Source organism: Orycteropus afer, unplaced genomic scaffold (assembly GCF_000298275.1).
Source record: "Orycteropus afer afer isolate SDZICR_OR568_19922 unplaced genomic scaffold, OryAfe1.0 scaffold00058, whole genome shotgun sequence".
NCBI lineage: Eukaryota > Metazoa > Chordata > Mammalia > Tubulidentata > Orycteropodidae > Orycteropus > Orycteropus afer.
The window spans coordinates 13,052,013-13,060,838 of record NW_006921645.1 but is presented as its reverse complement, the minus strand read 5'-3'; the positions used below and the strand labels follow the sequence as shown (position 1 = coordinate 13,060,838).

At 38.9% G+C, this 8,826-nt stretch overlaps 1 protein-coding gene across 1 annotated transcript in view; it reads left to right on the top strand.

Moving 5' to 3' along the window:
• Nucleotides 1-8,826, top strand: part of DTNB (dystrobrevin beta) — a 511,730-nt gene that overhangs the window by 361,360 nt on the left and 141,544 nt on the right. The gene's annotated exons all lie outside the window — the stretch shown is intronic.

Sequence of the window (8,826 nt, the reverse complement as noted above, 5' to 3'; positions counted from 1 at the left end):
CTTCCGTAGTGATACTGCCTCGGAAACCCAAGGAGGGGTCGCTATGAGTCGGGTTTGACTCGACGGCACATAACAACAACAACAACAACAGATATAGATACATGTTAATATATAATATGTAATACTTAAGGTCAACAATAATTTTTGTTCTTAGTGACTAAAACTCCTAGAGCAAACTTATTGATAATGAGAAAAACCACCTGGGTCATTTGTTAAAAACACAAAAATCCAGGACTATATCAGACCCAATGAATCAGAACTGCCAAGAAGAGGATCCTGATAAGCTGTATTTTTAACAAATATTCCAGATGATTCTTATTACCAAGCAGGTTTGGGAAATAACCTCAGAAGGAAACTAAAGAGTAAAGTATAGGGCTACCCTGGAATAGAGTATTTAAGGACTTGAACAATCAGAGTGACCTGATAATACAACATTATCCACATGAAGGCTCAACACCCTGACCAGGTAAGAGTATTGCCCTCAGCCTTGTTGGGACACTTCTGCCTGGGAAACAACCAGGTTGCTTCTTTTGGCAGCCTTATGTGGTAGTTAGTGTAGGAGCTCTGGTGGCATAGTGCCTAAGGCATTTGTCTGCTAACCAGAAGGCTGGCGGTTCAAACCCACAAGCCACTCCTCAGAAGGAAGGTTGGGCAATCTACATCCGTAGTGATACCGCATCAGAAACCTAAGGAGGGGTTGCTATGAGTTGGATCCAACTCAACGGCAGTGAGTTTGGTTTGGTTTAATTTTGTGGTAGTGTAGAGTGAGAATATAGATTTTTGAGCCAGGCTATCTGATTTTGAATCCTGGCCCTGCCCTTGAGCAAGCTTTTTATCTCCAATTTTTTATTTATAAACTAGGGACAATGAACAGAACAACCAGAATGGAAATAATGTGAATGTTTACATACTGACAAAAACATAATCAATGTCACTGAACAATGTGTGTAGAAATTGTTGAATGAGAACCTAAATTACTGTGTAAACTTTAACTAAAAATATAATAAAATTATATATATATATATATATATATATATATATATATTTTGTCCACAAGGACAAAACAGTTTCTACCTTACAGAGTTTATGTAAGGATTTAGTATATTATTTAGGAAGTAACTAACTTAGGAATGAGAGAGCAGGTGAGGAAGAGACAGAATAATATCCTTTCAAAAAGGAACAGAATTCTTCTGCAAGGATACAAAGCAATCAAACCTTTCCATCTACCTATATGTTTCAAAGACCCTTGCTATCCTTGGTCCTTAGTTTTTTTTTTTTTTTTTGTATTTAAACACATGTAGCATTGAGACCCAGACCCAAAAAATATCAACTCGAGATTTTTTCCATTTCAAATTCAGGAACACAAGGTTAATGATTGGAAGAAGTTAACTCACATCATGTGTGTTAATTTTAGAAACCCCCATCTACTAAATAGGATTTCATTTCACCTGTATTCTTCTTTTCATTTATTAGTTTCATCATTCACTGCTGAGCACCCAAGGGCCCTAAATGTATGGTGACAAAGAGCACATGTCAGATGCACTGCATTCAGTGACCAAGCTGAGTGTAGCTGCTAGAGCCTTTTAGAGGGTGTGGTCTTTTGGGCAGTGTTTATTGCTTGAGAAGATGGGAAGAAGTGACTCCAGAGCAAGAATAACCACAGCCGCCACTGTGAAAAGACTGACTTGTAGATTTGATGTTGCTGTGTTAAGCCCCAAGCTTAATCTAAGTGGCCAACTGTAGTTGCCAGTCACAAAGTGTTACCTGGCATTTTTAAAAGTTTCATCACATGTGTATAGTGTAGCCTGAGTTGAGATTTTGTTTTGCAGTTCAACATTTCAACTAATACCTCTTTCTGAGAGCAATCCTAGAAGTGGTTTTCGCAGACTCCTTAGGAGCCAGCCAACAGACTAAAGGCAGCCAAAACCCTTAGTAGATCAGAAAAGAAGGTTGAACTGTAGAATAGTTGCTTCAGTAGAGGCAATATAGGAATTATAACAATATAATCCTTAGAATTTTAGGATATTTCATTTATATTTGATATGAGATTATGACAGTACCATGTGGATATTAATTGCACAACTCATAGACTTCTTTTTAGGTTCTTCATGGCCCCAGTTACCAAGTAGTATAAATTTCAAGACAGTATTATTCTGTTTACTTCCTCAAGGACTCACCAGTTTTTCTTTCCTCCTCTGAACATCTTCAGACCTATATCTCCAGAGTCTGATGAAAGCCAGGGGCCAGCACGTCATCATAGTCGCAGAAACCTCACTCTCCTGAGGCAGGATGAATCCTCAAGGGGGATAAGACCTGTCTGCAAAAATAAGAGGTCTATTTTAGAACACAGCATAAGGTATAAGTCAGTGAATCAGACGAGAGTAAACACAGTAATAAAAATGCAAGAAAAAATTAAGAGATCCAGTTTCTACCTTTTCAGTAGATGCTTTGTATAAAAATGATAACCACAATGGTCAAAATAATAGTATATTTGTAAAAATAAAAAATAATCTCAAATGTAAGGGAACCCTACTTTTTATAGAAGAAAACACATGAATGACAAAGATGGTAGCCACTGTGTGATAATATAAATTATGTCCTGAGAAGATACTACTGTAGGGATTTGCCCTCTATGATGTATTCCTATATTGGTGTTTCTATACTTGAAAAGAAATTTTGTCCTTGCCCTAGGAATGCTTTCTTGGAACTTGCTTTCTTTGAAAAGAGTTAGAACAGTACATTTTGAAACAAATGACAAAAATAACTTGACAAAACATTAAAACAGAGGCGTAAAACCCCTTTCTCCCATATAATTTCCTCTTAGGCTTGCTTCTGTCTTCTTCCTCAAGATCCAGAATATGAACTGTGTTTTTATGCTCTGTACTTTGTACTATTTTAAGTTATACCATATATTCAGACCCTTATGGAAAACAAGACTAATATTTTGGATTTTTAAAATGTTTCATAATTATTTATCAATCCTTGCACTTTTACAATTCTGTGAGAATTTGATATAAACATAACAGTAACAAAAACCTTAAATATGAAACTCTTTTTGCTTTGTACATTCACTTGATACATTAGCTACAACTCTTTTAATATTAGGTTATTAAAACTAAGTTAAAAAGGCACAAACCCACAAGGACAAAGTCAGATGTATACAGGGATGGGCAGAGGTACACGTGGATCACAAAAGCAACTCGACAAATGGAATGTGGAACTAGTATAACAAACCGTATTAAAGTATGTCATCTTGGAACCTGGGGGAAGCACTTGAGTGCCATGAGGATGGCTCCATCTCCGTCTTTTGGCTCATTCTCTCAGGGTGCCATCTTCATTCCCTGCTCCTGTGGGACAGCTACTTCTAAATGCTGCCAAAGGCTTCAGAGACACACCTCACAGCTTTGCCATTCCAGAGGTTGCACCTTTCCTCCCTAGGTTTCAAGTGGAACAAACCAAGTAAGGAGTCTGATTGTCCTGGACTGTGTCATGGACCTTTTCTGTGTGTATATGATTGGCCGTGCCCCATAGATCAAGACTTTTTGTGATTCGTTAACCTAAGAAACATGATAATTTTTAGACACAGATGAGGGTAGAAATCTGAAAATAGGATAATAGCAATTAGGAAAATCTCCCGTTAAGAGAAAGTGGAGAAGGGAAGTATCAGATGACATGATATGTCTATGTCTGTGTTCTCTTCTGGGAGCTCTGGTAGCATAGTGGCTAAAGCACTTGACTGCTAACCAGAAGGCTGGTGGTTCAAACCCACCAGCCACTCCTCGGAAGGAAGATGGGGCAATCTACTTCCGTAGTGATACTGTCTCAGAAACCCAAGGAGGGGTCGCTATGAGTCGGGTCCGACTCGATGGCACATAACAACAACAACATGTTCTCTTCTGAAACACCACAAAAATGGCAGGGAATTTTTTAAATTTTATTTTATGGAGAAAACCCACCAAGACAATGTTAGAGAAGACTAGATTTTGGAAGCAGCAAAGCCGGTAGATTAGTGGTAACTGACTTCACAGACCAGAAAAAGCTAAACCTAAGCTGGCAGTGAGAATAGCTCAGAAAAAAGGCAACTCCAGGAAGCCTCAGGAATTAGAAGGTTCTGAAGATAAGGATACTAGAGAGGCTGTTGGGGGAGCTCTGGTAGCGTAGTGCTTAAGGCACTTGACTGCTAACCTGAAGGCTGGCGGTTCAAATCCACCAGCCACTCCTGGGAAGGAAGATGGGGCAATCTACTTCTGTAGTGATACTGCCTCGGAAACCCAAGGAGGGGTCCCTATGAGTCGGGTATGATTCGAGGGCATATAACAACAACAGACAGGCTGTTATCAGAACAATTGGCTGATAGTCTGTAGGGGAAGCACTTACAGTCCCATATCTACATAACTGAGCAACTGCCCCTATTCCAGTCTAGCAGAAGATAAAAAGTTTATGTTTCAAGTTTCCGGAACGACACAAGTGATAAAACAATACAAGCCATAAAGTCCAAATTGCCTTTGGTGGTCTGAGAATTGTCAGATTTTTGTTCTTTATTGGCTTTCAGACTACCCATTTCTATTCCTTGCAATATCATTCTAAAGACCTCAAGAAATCACTATGTTGTCATTTTGATGTTTTCCACTCAAGGGGCCTGCAGCTCCAACCATAAGGGGCACAAGATCCAAGTCCCAAAATCCTGGAGGCTGCAGTTTAAGTCATTGCTTTCCTCTATAACCATATAGCAAAGATTGATTTGTTCCTAACTTAGGATAGAATTTTGCTGCCAATCCTTGCTTCAACTTGACTCAGCTAGTTTCACTCAGTATTACACTCCACTTCTAGTATCCCTTTCTATTTTAGACAGAATTCTTGGCTGTGACAGAAACTAAGCTTGAATTAACTTTGGTGGGGGGAAAGTTGGGTTTTTTAAAAATTTTTTTCTTGTATTCGTAACCAAATTCAGAAGAACTGAACTGTGTGTGGCTAAACCTCAGGGATGACTACAGCAAGGGCACTCATACAGGTCTCTTGTTCTCGTTTCTGTTTCTCTCTCTATCTCCTACTTCTCTCTACAGTTTAGCTTTATTCTTCCCTAATATATCTAGCTTTCTCACACAGCGGGGGATGTAGCCATGACCACTGCACTCAACTTCATAATCTCACTACCCTAGAGAGATTGCCCTTTTTAGTTCCAATTTGAAAACTGCCAATGAAAGTTTTATTTGCTCCAGCTTGGATCATGTTACCCACCCATGGTTTTCTGTTTAGTGGCTTCTCCTAAAATAATGTAGCTGAATGTTTGGTGGCCAGTTCTCTAAAAGAAAGACCTGCTATTCCCCAGAGAGGTTTGAGGTGTTGGCAAGACTTTGCTGTAAGCTTCTATTTCAAGTGGTTCTTTAAAAAAATTACATACATGTGTGTAGGTATATTACATCATACTTTCATTTGCATAGATGCGTTTCAGGACAAACTGTTTTATCTTTGCCACCACATTTTCATTTCTCTCAAGGGTTATATTTTTGTTCAGTTTATAAAGATGGATTGTGTTGGGACATAACATATTTTGGTGGTAAATATTAGAGCCACCAATTCTGAGAGCATTCACTGATTTCTAGAAATCTTAAGGACAAGATTTTATCAGTTTGAACTTTTTTGCTTTAGTATATATGACACAAGAAGAAAAGACAGTTTTTAAAGGCCAGATGCCACAGTATAAATATTATTTCTAAGCCATGGAAACATGACCAAGTTAAGAGATGAGCTGCATTACGATAGTATTAAAATGGCTTTCTGACTAGGTGCCAAGATAAAAAGTTTATCTTGTTATCTGCAGAGTACAGTAGAATGAGAAGAACCACAATCTGCTTGCTGTTTTTTTAGACTAAGAATAACAGTGATGTTGGGGAAACTGAGAAAGGAGGCAACATGAAATTGGTCAAGCTAGAAACAATCTATACTTGGACTTAGTCCACTGATTCTCTTCCTTCCTGTGAAATGAGAAAAATAGAATTTGGTTGAAAAGCAAGAATGAATGTGGCTTTCAGCATGGTCATGAAACAACTAGCTTGTATGAATTCTTTATGAAGATCTTTCCAAGTCAACACAGAATTTTTTTTCCCCCAGCCTTTTTTATTTTTTGAAAGACCGAACACCAGAGTAATTGAAAATTAACACATAATCCTCTGGAACAGCAGGGTCCTCAGTGCTGGCAGATTTCCAGAGTCCATCTGAAGTCCTAGGCAGACTGCCAGTTTTCAGCTGCTTCTGGGTTGGGATTAAATTTCATTTCCATTCAAGCATTTAAGTCAAAACCTTTGCCAATTCAATTCAGGTTAGTACAAACAGAAAGCTTGAATATTTCCAAGTCCACACTTTAAAAATCTCAGTTTGAAAAATTGAAGCTGACAGAAGCATTGTAATTACTAGCTAGTTTTCTTCTCTCATCAGACTGAGGCTTGAGGTCCTGAAGGTAAGCAAGAATCACATCCATCATGAACTGTCAGCAGAGCAGTGGGGAAGGAGGAACAGGTTTGATGAGAAAGACCATGAGTTCAGTGTTGTCATGTTCAGATTGAGATCCTGGTGGGATGCTGAAAGTAAAGACAGTCTCTGTAGAGTTTGGACGCTGGGGAAGAGGAAGGATGATTTTTCTGGTTTCTTTCTGGCTTGAGTTAAGGACCTTTGATCAAAACACAGGAGGAGGATTAACAAGAAGATAATGAGGTTGTGTTGAATTAGAGGTACCTGTGTACCACCAGAAACCAGGCCATAGTGGGAGTTCTTGTCATCCAAATGCTTCCAGCTCCCTCAGATTCAGACATACACATGGGGCAAATGCATATGTACATCCGTCACCTCCACCGCTTACAGCACACACACATACATGCAAATAGGTGCACATACACACTATTTCTCTTCACCCTTCCACACATAGCACACTCTATCTCTCACAGACACAAATTCTCTCTTTCTTTCTCTCTTTCCCTCTTTCTCTTCCTCTCTCTTGCCCTGATCCACACACACACTTTTTTTAAAATTTTAACATATTTCTACATGCCTTTTAATTTCAGTTCCCCTTGACCTCTTGACCTCGTAAACTGACTCCTGTTGCGTGCTGCTTCCAGGTGATGGCTGTGTGCCACAGCCTTGCACACGTAACTGAAATTCCTGTAGTGATACTGAAATGCTTACACCTGTGCTTACACCTACAGTATTTAACCAGATAGTTTACATTCAATTTAATATCATGCTAATAAAATGGTTCACTTTAGTTTAAAGCAGAATTTTAAAGCAAATCAATGCTGTGACACAACTTTTTGCCTTTTTCATGAATTGTATTAGGAAACCTCTAGTCTGTTCCCCATCTTTTCTCCCCAGTCCCTTCTTTCCTATGCAGCCAGAGGGCTTCTTCTGAAATGTACATCTGATTGTTACTCTCTTGATTAAAACTTTCCAGTGGCCTTTCATGTGTACAGTAACACTGTCCAATAGCATGAAAATGTTTTGTGCTATCTAGTATGGTACCCATTAGGCATATGTGGCTAGTGAGCACTTGAAATGTGACTTGTGTGACCAAGGAACTGAATTTTTTATTTTATTTAGTTCATTTCAATTTAAACAGCCATATGTGGCTAGTAGCAGCACAGATGTCCAGGATAAAGTCCAAAATCTTCAGTGTGGCTTACAAGACCATTTATGGGCTGACCTTTGCTGGGCCCTCTAGCCTCACCATCCCACTCTCTACTTGGTATCTACACTGAGATTCCTTGAATTATGTACCATTCTCCATGTAGATTTTTGCATATGCAGCTTCTGCTTAATAGTACTGCCTCCTGTTACCCCTTACTCTCCCCTCTTCCTTCATCTAACTCTTTCTCAAGTTAGCTTTACCTTCTCTAGGAGGTCTTTCCTTACACCTTAAAACTAGATTGTGCTATTCTTCTGTGATCCATAACGTGTTTTCCATATCATTGTGTTGTCATTGCCTGTTTGTCAATGCCTTTCTGGACTAGAAACTAAGTCCTTCTCTCCAAATCTTTCTGCTGCTTGCCTCTTAATCAGTACTTCCTCTGCTGGGAATGGGATTTTCTTCTTCAGGTGTTTCAAACAAATAACATCTCATAATATTGCTTCAGTTCCACTCAAGGCAGGTAATGAAGATGAGAAAAGAAAGGTATTACTGCATTTACATAGCTAGCTAGTAGGAAATTTAATTGATTACCAGAATTTTACATAAATTAAGCCCAATCATTAATTGATAGTTGATCCTTATCCTCACTGAGCTTATTTATTCAAAAGGAATATAGATGAGGTGGAGGAAGAGGAAAAGAAGTAGGTATGTTTTCTCTTTTGTTAGGATTTTTAATTGGTAAAGAATTTTTTTTATGCATTTAGTAGGAAGGAGAGGTCATTTAGCTTTTGAATGCCAGATTCAGATAACATCATGACTCACCATTCCATCAAGATGAGACTCCTCTTGTTAGATAGAAGCAGTAGAGGTAAATGGTGTTGAAAACTCTTAACAAGCTCCAGGTGTCACTCCAGTTCCTTCATCCTCTCCGTGTTCTGGCTTAGCCCGAAAATGGCAGAGATCTTGCACGTCATCCTTAAGTTTATTTGTCTGTCTCACAGGTTCTCATTGGACCACAACATTTTTTCTCATCAGATTGTAACACAGTGAAGGCACAGACTTTTCTGTTTCCCCTGAACAGAGAAGATAGCATAATGCTGCAACCTGTGAGTCCCTGAGCTATTATAAGGAAGCATCCCCAATACACACTCCTTTTCCCTCTTTGTAGGTTATAGTCCTTTGAGGAGAATAATCCAGAGAGGGAATAT